The sequence below is a fragment of the Mytilus galloprovincialis genome, chromosome 4 (assembly GCF_965363235.1).
Source record: "Mytilus galloprovincialis chromosome 4, xbMytGall1.hap1.1, whole genome shotgun sequence".
Lineage (NCBI taxonomy): Eukaryota > Metazoa > Mollusca > Bivalvia > Mytilida > Mytilidae > Mytilus > Mytilus galloprovincialis.
In genome coordinates this window covers 17,259,896-17,272,932 of record NC_134841.1, presented here as the reverse complement: position 1 = coordinate 17,272,932, position 13,037 = coordinate 17,259,896, and positions in this window count along the sequence as shown.

Sequence of the window (13,037 nt, the reverse complement as noted above, 5' to 3'; positions counted from 1 at the left end):
ACAAATATCGTTGTTTTGTAAAATCGTAAAATCGGTGTGCACTCCCTTTGCTATAACATAAAGCTGTACATGATATAAGTGATAATGGTAAATTGAACTAAAGGAAAACGCCTACTTGTTCTTAGTGACACAAACTAAAATATATGATGTCCGATATTGACCACTTTTAAATCATCAATAAGCAAATGAAATACATATACTGGACGAGAACATGTTAATTTGATGTGAAAAAAACCCTTGCTTTGTACTGCACGGAAACGCTGCGACTTATTTTTAACGTTCGAATACACACAATTACAGTCCGCAAGAAAACGTGTCACCTTACTTTAACACTTTAGTCCGCAGGAAAACGTGTCACCCTACTTTAACACTTTAGTCCGCAGGAAAACGTGTCACCCTACTTTAACACATTCTTCTGACTCCGGACCAAAAGTCTTTGATATCGCTCCTAAATGGCATGTGCTAAAAGGAGAAGTTGCATTGTCAATTATTTAGTTTTTGGCTTGACATCTGCGGGATCAAATCCTCGACCTCTTGCACTCGAGGTGATGCATGCATGCATTTACATAAAACTAAGTCTTGTTTTAACGTTTTTTAATATAAATTACACATCCATAACGTATTATCGACAAATAATATAACATCAAGTGGTTGTTGATCGCCAGCTAATTACCTTTCGAGTTCGTTGCCTAAATTTACCGGATCTGACACAAAAAGCAGAGCGCGTGGTACACATGACAAATAAGAGAATTAAAAGAACCATGCCATTTTTTTTATATTTTCCAAGTATTCCTATGTGTTAATTAAAGTATTCCGTAAAAGTTGTTAAACGATTTGTTGTATTAAATCTGTTATCTCTATTTTCCTTCAAGAGAACGTGTGTTTACATTGTGTCATCATGGGTTTCCCCATGAACTTAGGACGTCTATTATTGTAGCAGTATCAATGGTATATATATATTCTCAAAAGTGACCAACACAAAATTCAATTAAATTGCAAAATAAAGTTCAATTTACAACACGGTTTAAAATTGATCAATAATAGGAATGGTAAATAAATCGATTTCATTGCACGAGAGTTAAAGAGGCTTTATTAAGATCGCACGATTCTTTCTATCAGTTAAATTTGTTCTAATATATATTTAACATTGTCAATAATACCACTGCAGTATGGAACCGTTAATGTAATGAAATAAAGTAATTCATTAATAAGCAGAGAAGCAGAACGGTACCATGTAGCTTTATGTCAAAATTTAGCCATGTTTGTATCATATTCAAATGCAAGTTTTCAAACACCCCAGAAAATGATAAATCACAAAATCGAATTTTATTACCATAAAAAGGAAATCATATCTGCGTTTTGTCTTGAAATACTACTTCTAATTAGAAAGCTGTTGTGAACATTTGCATTCAAATGAAAGCTGACAGGATAAAAAGGTTAGCTTCAGTTTTATAAATGTTCAGTTTATCATAGTTTAAATGACAAACACAGCGGCCGAGCGAGAATTGAATGTTAAATGAACATATCCTATCAAAACATGCATCACGGTCTGATTAAAGTATAACAAATAGAAAGGTAGATGAACCCCAAAAAACTAATTAAAAATAAAATCTCTAATTAAATAATCTACAGAACTATGGAACATTCAATAATTAGTGATTAGTCTTTTGCTTTCTGAAAAAGTTCAATTTCCTGTATGCGAGTTTGAGACTTGTAACTCAAGAATGAATTTGTCATGTTAATTGGTAACGAATGTACACTAGCTTGGGTTTTTACAAATAAGAGAGAAATAAAAATCAAAAAATCAATAGAAATAATATACATAGAACATATAACTGAGTTTCTAGTCTTAAACTAAAACAAGATAAAACCACTAACGTGTCTTCTAACTTGGGACAAAACATTTAAAACGGAAATTCGAAAGGCAAATTTAAAAGCTTAAACACATCAAACAAATGGATGACAACTGTCATATTCCTGACTTAGTTCAGGCATTTTTTTTTTTTTAGAAAATGGTGGATTAAACCTGGTTTTATAGCTAGCTAAACCTCTCAATTAAAGACAGTCGCCCACAATTCCGTTATATTGACAACTATGTGCGAACGAAAGAAACAGACATATCACTAGTTCTCCATTAAAGCGCCCGACGTCAGAGTAAAAAATGATAAAATATAAATTGCAGCAAAACTTGTTTATAAAGAACATAGAACATCTTCATAGTGTATTCTATTCACCCTATAAGTTTCAGCATGTAATATGCTACCATTAATTTGTAATGATCGAGACAGTTAAGATGAAAAAAAAACATTAAACGTCATTTTATTTCCTTTCACGTCGTGATTGTCAATGCCAAAATGCTAAAAAAAAAAATTTTTATTAATTCACGTAAACTTGTATTTCTTTTTCTTGTTAGTTGAAATTTAAGCATGATATTCAGTCATGTCTGTATTATTAAATATACTAGTCAACAAAAGAAACGATACACGATTTTTTTTTTCAAAACAAAAATGAATTTTTCCTTTTATAGGACCAATATTGAAGGTAGAAATATCTAATGACCATGGAAATACAAATCTGTTTAAAAAATATATTTTTTTTCCTTTATGACGTCATTTGGCAAAATTAAAAATTTTGACAAAATTTTCATAACACGACAATTTCAAAAACAAAAATTCCAACTAATGACGCCAACCTCTCATTTAAAGGTAAAGACAATGTTTGCCATCAATTCTTTTTTAAAAATCATACAGTTTCTTCGTTTATTTGTAAGGCAAAGTTCGGCCCAACCAGAAATCGTTAAAAATGTATTATATTATCAATTGATTTACCATAGACAGTATGTGTAAAGTGAAATTCAAAAAACGGTATCAATCTTAAAACTAATCCGAAAGGTTTCAAATTTACAGTGTGTTGTGTTCAAAAATTAATCCAAGTACAATACTACAATTTTAGAGGAAATATAATTTGAGCTGCGTTGGATAGAAATCGACCTAATGCAAGTACATTGCTAATACTTTGATTGATTTTGTGGAATTAAAGATGGATGTTGGTCTGATTGGAGGGTATTTGTATATTCCATCAATTTTCAAACAGTTACAGACTTTGCATAGAATTTTTTGTCAACCCAAAATTAGTTAACAGATGTTTGGATATTTATTTGCATAAGGTCGATTTTTGTGTGTGTTACATTTTTTTGTTGTGTCGTTGTTCTCCTCTTATATTTTATGCGTTTCCCTCAGTTTTAGTTTGTTACCCCGGTTTTGTTTTTTGTCCATGGATTTACGAGTTTTGAACAGGGTATACTAGTGTTGCCTTTCTTTATCTATCCGACGCAGCTCATTTATTGATTGATGTTTTCTGAACGTACAGAGGCAAATATTTCATGCAGATTTAAGACCGGGAGAAGAAGTTTCAAAAAATGAATAAGATGTTACATGCGTTGTCGTTGATAAAGAATTTTAAAAAGTTCAACATAAATATATATATATATATAAACAATGATGAGAAAGACACGACAAAAAATAATCCGGCAAAATAAAAAATATAAAATCATTTTTCATAGATATTTAATTCCACCTCTTTGTTGGTTAGTTGTAGCCTACTAATCTCGAAACTTTAAATTTTAGACAACCAGTAACGACCAATTGAACAGCTTCTTTTTGTAGATCCTCTTATACTGATAGTACTGTGCATCGTATTCCGCTTGAATATCATATAGTTATTTGAAATAATCCAAGATATTTGAGGTGGTTTATAGATTAAAATAACTTTGAAAATTAAGAATATGGTGAATTGAAAATAACAAAAATAAATGATTTAAAGATTAATGAAACTTTCTGCGTATTAAATTCGTTATTGGCAAAACGTGTATTCCAATAGATCATTCCGAAAAGAAACGACGAACTTTCAAATTGGTTGTAAATGCGACTGGTAAAATGAAATTAGCGAGGCAAATCTTATACATTCATATAAGCATCAGAGTGTTTTTCGCCAAAATCACGATTTTGCATGAGTTTTTTCTATGTTGTGTCATGTGTGCCGTTGTTTGTTTGTCTTTTTCATTTTTAGCCATGGCGTTGTCAGTTTGTTTTAGATTTATGAGTTTGACTGTTCCTTTGGTATCTTTCGTCCCTCCTTTAACTTTTCATTTCATTTCCTATTGCAGGCAAATTTAACCTTACATCCTTCTCCTGCATTGCGTCAGCAATTATTTAATTTTTATACACCTTAAAAAAATAGTTCATGACAGATGTCAGACCACGATAATCCGATAATCAACACAAAGATCTGTAAAAGTGGGTGAAAAAACAAGTTATAAATTCCATGCGTCCGAAGCGAGCACTATTTTTTATTTATCTTCATCATTTACGCCCAGCGACAAGTATTTGAAATCCAAGGATATGAAAGAATAGAAAGGATTGATGAGCTATATGACGAAAAGGACACACAAAAATAGCCAAATCAGTCGAATGTAACATTGATTGATGGAGTTGAAACCTTAAGTATCTTTATAATTGCAAAATATATAAATGGACTATTTATTGGAATTGTAAGGATTTGTAGAAACAAAACATTGTCATAATTCTTACGTCTTTTTTTCATACTGATGCTCGAGGACGGACGACATTGTCTTCAATTTTTAGGGTATAACATTTTTTAGTACCAATATATATATTAAATATATTTCATTACTCACCAAAATAATTGATCAAAAAGGTTCGAATGTCAAAATTGTGGTACAACAGTCAAAATTGTGTTATAATCTTAATTAATAAAAAAATAAAACAAATATTTTTAACAAAAAAAAAAAAAAAAAAAAAAAAAAAAAAGAAACACAAAAGGGCAAAAGCAAACAAACATAAATCAAAGATAAGAAAAAAAATATCATAGTACAATAACAAATAAACAAATACACAGCAAACCGCACATTAAAAATCAGTTAAGAAGAAGTCCGAGTCCGATGTTAGAATAGGTAACAGAATAAGCTAAGCTAATTGACAATGATACATAAATCAGCAAAGAACTACTAGCAATAAAGGACATTCCAGCTCCAGACCTGAATTAAACTGATTGACAGATTATGCCAAATCAAACACAATCCATCAAATTAAGTATTATGACATAAAAAAATATACAAGAAGAACATAACCCGTATTATGCTAACATTCTATATTTCTGATTTCTTATAATTTTTTCTGCAATTCATATGTTTCAGTTGCATTTTTATTGGTAGTATTATGTAAAAATGCCACCTCATTGGGATCAGAACCTGTTCTGAAGATTCGTATAGGGGGATATTAAAGTAAAATAAAACATAGAATAGTATACCAACTGATATGTTCGGATACAATGTATGGTATATAAAGACTGACACGCGAGATCTTTAAATCAGACGTTCAGTCGTCTATACATTTGTACTCATATTTGATGGTTACTCTAGTTGTAATTTATCAAAAAGATTTGAAGTCTTGTATTTCATTTTTTTTTCATGATATGCCGTGTCATATGCTTTAGTTTCATATTGCTTCATTATCCTTATTCTTAACTTCATTTTATACAGTGTTTTGTAGACTGTTAATTGATCCATACCTTGTTTTTCGCCTTTTGCAATATATTGACTTCAACCAGATACTTTTAACATAATAAGGTTGTACCCTTATAACCATGTAAAGTGCCACTACATATAATAAAAATAGTATTTATATTTTATCTCAAATGCCAAACTCATTTATATAGTAACTATGTAAATGATTATGCGATTTGTTGTAAAAATAAATACCATTTTTATTTTTAGGAGCACATCTGAATTCTAAATAAGCTACAACACGCGTTCAATTTGTAAAATAAATTGATTCATGTATATTGTAGTTGCAGGATAAATTGCAATTTAAAAAGCATTAAACACAGTGAATTAGTGTTGTACAAACTATACAAGCCATTAAAGAGTCAGATCAATTGCTTCATTGAAAATCACAATATCTTCAAAAGCTTGTTTAAGAAACAATTTTTAATTACAGTTATATAGATTGCTCATTTACATATATAGGTAGTCTTGTTCTAGCTCCATGAAATTCATAGTTAGTGAAACTGAATCAATATTGAACTTTAAAGATACAATGATGAAAGAAAGCTAACAGTAAAAAAATATGAAATCGTTTCTTTTTCCCCAATTAAAATGAAAGTTTATTTTGAAATACACATTGAAATATGTCTGCTCCGTTTCCTCTCGCATAAATGACTATTGTAGGGCCTTTTTAAAAGATGATCAATCTACATAAAACTTTGAAATTCAGAACAGCAATGAATTAAAGGAAACGATTCCATACGTAGAAGTTGCAACATCCAATCTTATTAATCATATTCCCCTCAAACTAAGAAATAGATATATAACAACTTGTACACAACACGTGATACAATATTTTATCTAATTCCGTTTAATTTTAAATGTATTTTTTAACAAAATAAATGTTCTAGAATATGCCACAAGGGGTCTACACTAAGAGTCTATATTTATCACCTTATCACCAAGGGCCTAATATTTTATCACTACAGAACTTAGTTTTACTCTCTAGAGATCTTACATTTATCTCATTTTCACCAAGGGCCTATAGTTTATGAACTTCAACTTCAACTTCAAGCTCCAAAAAGTCGCTTTAAATGCAATTCTGGCATTAAAAAACGGAGAGTTGTCCTAAATTGTAGTCATTACACACAATTTTATTTCATGTATTGTATTTTTTTTTTTTATTATAATTTTTTCTCGAGGTAAATTAATGGAATGTACGATGCCACTTCTGGTGATTTTTTTATTCACCGAGGGTATCACCAGCCCAGTAGTCAACACTTCTGTGTTGACATAACTTATTATTGCTATGGTAATAATTATAAGTCAACTGTTTACAAAACTTGAATTGTAATTGATATGGTTATATTCATAAATTTACTGTTTACAAATTTTTGAATTTTTTGAAATAGTAAGGCTTTTCTACCTCAGGCATAGATTACCTTAGCTGTATTTAGCAAAACTTTTAGGAATTTTGGTCCTCAATGCTCTTCAACTTCGTACTTTATTTGCGCTTTTTAACTTGTTTGGATTTGAGCGTCACTGATGAATCTTTTGTAGACGAAACGCGCGTCTGGCGTATACTAAATTTAGTCCTGGTATCTATGATGAGTTTATTTACCTTTTTGAAATACATGTACATGGGTTTTTTAATCAGGAGTTGATTACCTTAGCTGCATTTTGCATTTGCTTTTAGAATATTTGGTTCCAAATGTTTTCAACTTCGTACTTTACTTAGCCTTCTTTTCAGCTTTTTTATTTGAGTTTCACTGATTAGTCTTTTGTAGACGAAACACGCGTCTGGCACAAATATAAAATTTCAATCCTGGTATCTTGGTTTAGTTTATTTTCACGTAAGAGGTTTGGCAAGCTTAAAAACCCGTTATCAATTTGACAAAATTTGGTAATTAAGGGACTTTCCCATTTGAATTTTCTTTTGAGTTTGGTATTTTTGTTTAAATTACTGTTACTGTTACTGTTACTGTTAATAATAATAAAAAAACAACGTTAAGGATTTATGTGTTTCATTGTAAACAACTTCGTGAATCATTCTTTTCCTGAATAATAAATAGGAAAGAAAAGTATGAACTTACCTGAAATTGTGTTGAAGATAACATGATCAATGATACATGCTATCACACCTGAACCAGTACTGCAGTGTTATTTGTCGCAGTATTATTTTATTGGATAGGCATTAAAACATATCACTACCAAGAACGCGGACTTAATCGGAAACACCCGCTGATATTCAATTAGTAACTGTGCAACTTATATTTTAAACTTAATCAACGCTTGATAATAATTGTAGAAAAGCAACATCATCTGTCATGGAGAAGAATGAATCAAAGTCAAAAATGACAATTATCAATCAATAAAACTGAAGACTTTTGTTATTAGCCGGTAGTTTTAACAATAAATATCTTAAATTTGTGTTGTGGTGATGGTTTTGCACGGAAGTCAAATGACTTAAATTAATGGTAATCCTAATTTGACAACAATCAGCCAGGTTTCTTAAATGTGCTTTTGCATGTTATCTGTTCCATATGGAAAAACATATTGTTATAACACCAGTAGAAATGAAATTTTGATGAATATTGTTTATTGGAAACAATTAACTGTTATAAAAGCAACATGTAATATCTGAATCACACGAGTCTTGTCAGATAAAAAAGTGAGAAGAAAAAATACACGTATTTATGTTGACTAAATCAATGGAGCATGTACATAGGAAAACATATCTGTCTAGATGTCAACTTTCTACACTTGATAACGTGATTGAGTTATGTCACTGAAACCTTATATTATCGCATTTATGCTATAGTTGTAGTTAATTCTTCAAGGTATCTTAAACATCGGTAATATTAAATAGATGTAAAAGATCAAATTCAATTTATTACATTATCAGTTAAACTGGATAAAATGTTAAAAGTCCATATAAGTACGAAATTGAAAAGCAATGAAGAAATCTCAAAATGTTTCCAAAATATAGCTATTATAATCTATTTCTGGGGTAGAAAATCCTTAGTATTTCGAAAATTAAAAGTTATTTTTTTACAGTTATTTATTTTTAACCATGACCGTATCAATGCTCATTCAATTAAACAATAAAGTGCTAATTTCTTACTGGGATTGTGATAACTTCGTGGAGAAAACCTCCACCAGCCTGCTAGTGGCATCGACCCAATGCTTGTGAATAAAGTCATTATAGATATCAGGCTTAGAATTTGAATACTAAACACAAGTCTTGTCTACAAATTATTTATGAGTGATTCTCGAATAAAGAAATACAAAAAAGATGCAAAATAAAGTCAAGAACCAAAAATTCCGAAAGGTTTTGCAAACAAGGTAAACAAAGGCAACAGTAGTAAACCGCAGTTCGAAAGTCAAAAAATCATAGGGAGAAAACAAATCCAGGTTATAAACTTAAACCGAGAGAAACATATCAACTACAAGAGGAAAACAACGAAACAACAGAAATACTAAAGTGCAACAAAAATACAAACGACAAAGCAACAGAACACAAACAAACTATAGGATAAGAATTGCCATTTTCCTGACTTGATACAGGACAACTTAAGAAAAATAGGTGGGTTAAACCTGCTTTTGTGGTTAGCAAAACCCCCCGTTTTTATGACAATGTTTTAAAAATATTCCACTAAAATGACAGCATCACATGACAGGACTACAATACAAATAAATGGGAAAACATTTAGGACACAGAAATACACAAATTAACAGTACAGTAGAACATAACGACAACCTACAGTTATTAAGGGTACCAGGCTTATAATTTAATACCTCACACGTGTGTTTCGTCTACATAAGACTCACCAGTGCACTCATGTCAAAATAATAAAGAAAGCCAAACAAAGATGAAGACCATTGAAGACCCAAAATTCCAAAACGTTGTGCCAAATACGGCTTATGTTATCTGCCTAGGATAAGAAATTGCTTAGTGTTTAGAACAATTCATATTTTTGCAAACAGTTAATTTATAAAAATGACCATATAATTGATATACATGTCAACATAGAATAAAAACGAACACCTAAAACAACCTAGGTCAGCATACAAAAACAGCACAGCCGAACCACGCATTGTATGATGAACGCACAAAAGTGACGTCACAGATAAATTTTTAAAAATATTTCAAAAAATAGGATAGAGTTCAAGATTAGGTTTGCAATAATGCCAATTGATGTATTTGATAACAATAGAAATAACAATACTACTATGATATAATTGTGTTAAATTTAGTAATTGGATAATTAAATGTATTATCTAGCTATGTCGGTATTTTACTTAAATGTTCCTTATTTGCTGAAAGATTCAAATACCATATATCTCGGTTTTTCCATAAGAAATAATGGTATCACATCTAAATTGCAAGGAAAAATTTTACTATAATTATGCATTATTACTATAAATATTTCAATCGTTTGTATGAAATCTGTCGAAGTTTTTGCAAGACAGTTTAAAGATGTTAACATTTGACTGATATTAGCCTTAAAAAAAGAAATCGATCATACGGTTTGGGATTTTCTAACTGTTGAATGCCGTACGGCTGCCAATGATTGCTTACATCAAACTCTCTTTTAGAATATTGGAGAATAGTTGTCTCATTGGCAATGATACCACATCTCCCTTTTATTATATAGTGAATTTAGCATATCTAAATTAGTAAAAAGCGCGTAACGGAATTGTTACCTTTTGTACATTTCGAAGAAGAGATCTCAGTTGTTTAAAAGACATATATTTATGCCCTATTTATGGGCATTATGTTGTCTAGTCCGTCCGTCCGTCCGTTCGTTCGTTCGTTCATCCGTCCGTCCGTTTGTCGGTTCGTCTGTTCGTCCGTCTGTCCCACTTCAGGTTATAGTTTTTGGTCGATGTAGTTTTTGATGACGTTGTCCCAACATTGTTAGTCCAATCAACTTGAAACTTATTACACATGTTCCTTATAATATGGTCTTTCTGATTTTAATGCCAAATTAGAGTTCTTACCATATTTTCACGGTCCACTGAACATAGAAAATGATAGTATGGAGGGGGTATCCGTGCGCTGGGAACACGTGTTGTATCAACAGCCAGGAATTTATAAACTTATGTTGGGATTATGAACCTTTTATGTTCATCAGGTTACGATTCGAGAGACACTGATGAGTCTTGTGTAGACGGAACGTGCGTCTGGCGTAAATACATCATTTCAATCCTGGTATCTATGATGAGATTATTTATGACAGAATCTGAAGACAAACGATAAAATTTGTTGTTCGACGACAAATATTCATTGAGTATAGTATATATTGTTTCGACCGGTAAGCATGACATTTTAAAGTCATAAGAAACCTCAAATTAAAAAAAAAAATATGCTTATGTTTTTTATAACTAAAAGGATAGTTTTCATTATACAACTTATGTACATATACTTTTTTTCTGAGGAAAATTCTTTAATTTGTCCACATTTAGAAGAAGTTTACTTATTTTTAATTGCTTGCTTCCAGGAAGCAATTCGCCGACATATTTTCCGTATGCATAGTGACCTGAGCGTAACTCTCCTCGTAAAAATCCGATGATCGCAATACCCATGGATCTGTCATAAAAATAAACAATTATCTGATTGTACATGTTAAACACGTGCTCAATACCCATGCTGTTTGTTATTTGTTTACTATAAGGCTTCAAAACACGACATTTAATGAACAGCCATATTTTTTAAATCATAACAGACAGAGAGAAAAAATGACGATTATACGATGTATTTGCGTAACAAATGGTAAAATCGTGCACAGAGGACTAGTTTATGATATATACATGCATTGGTGCATGAATTGAATAAACATTATTTTTCACCACTCACTTGTTTCATATGACTTTAAACTGACACAATTCTTGATTGTATGTTTTTACTTAATTTATTATCGTATACGTAAAAGCCAAACGACTACATGTGAATATGCATGAGAACAGTTTACCTACTAGTAAATGATTTTGGCAAACGTTTATCTAATAGATACCGGTAAATAAGAATTTAGATGTGATATGAGTACCAACGAGGCAACTGTCCATCTAAGTTAAAATTTGTAAAAGTGTACAATTATAGGTCAAAGTATGTGCTTCGACACAGAGCTTTAGTTCATACCGAACAACAAGCTACAAAGGCCACAAAAATGATTAGCTTAAATTCATTTAAACAGAAAAAACAACGGTTTAAGCTTCAGCTTTCTTATATTTTAAAAAACGAGAAACTAGAAAGACTTATGAACCACATGAAAAACGACAACACTTAATCACAGGTTCCTGGCACATAAATGACCACATTTTGGACACAGCCGAATGAGATGTTCAACCGTCGTCTTTTTACTTAAATGAGCAAACTTGACGGTTGCAACATGAGTTCCGCAATGTATTTTTTCAGTGCAGTGGTTCGTGTTGTTCACTCTTTGTTTGAGTAACGGTTAATTAATGCATTGTTCTTTGTCTTTTCAGAGTTTTTCTTTTTGGTAATGGATTCGTCTGTTTTTAGTAAACAAAATATTTTTGTCTTCTTTATAATGACGTTCTATTTTTGCAAACACCTTTAAGCTACTGGACTTTATATTGCATTCAAAGAAAACATTTAACATAAGGTAATCTTGCCGAACTTTAAATGAAACAGTAAATTCTGGGTCCAAAATGAAATCAGTCCTTCTAAGAGATAGGCCTCTGAGGGCGGACTGAAATTTCCGATGGTATCATCTTCTCAATTATCAATATGATCTATATTTTTTTGAAATATTTGCTTCTATATAGAAAATTAGAGAAACAATTGTTCCAACTCCCTTGGGCAAAATTGACCTTTAATGAATGTGACTGTGTCCATTTTTATCATAAAGCTGTTCAAACGACAGATTTGTACATACTTTGCGTTCAATTTAGATTTTAATGTTTAATGAGGTAATTTTTATTAAATAAAAAGCGCTGCATAAGAAAAAAATAAAATAATAAAAAAAATATCCGAACTAAAACATAAGATAACTTGTTAAAATGAGTAGATTAAGTCATGAAAACGAGTTAAACAAGTGATAGAACGAGTTACTAAGTCGTGATTATTACTAAACAAAACACTGACACCAGCTTCCGTAATAATATATGTATATTTCTACTAAAGAAATTTAAGATGGATACTTCTTGTCATCTTAATCTTTGAGGGTGTGGCACTGATAATCCACTGACCAGGGTCTTCGTTCTTAATTCTTTGTACGATTAATCATACTTTATTAATCGAATATTTATTGTTTTGCTCGTAAATATACTTTTTTAAAAGGACTAAGGTTGAAGACTACTGTTATATATTATCTGTTTTGAAAATTAAAGATGATTAACAGAAAATTGCACACAAACTATACGAAACTCAATACCGTGATATGATCGTATTTAGAACGAATGACAACTTTAAATTACTTTTTATTGTATCAGTTATTTTGTATATGGT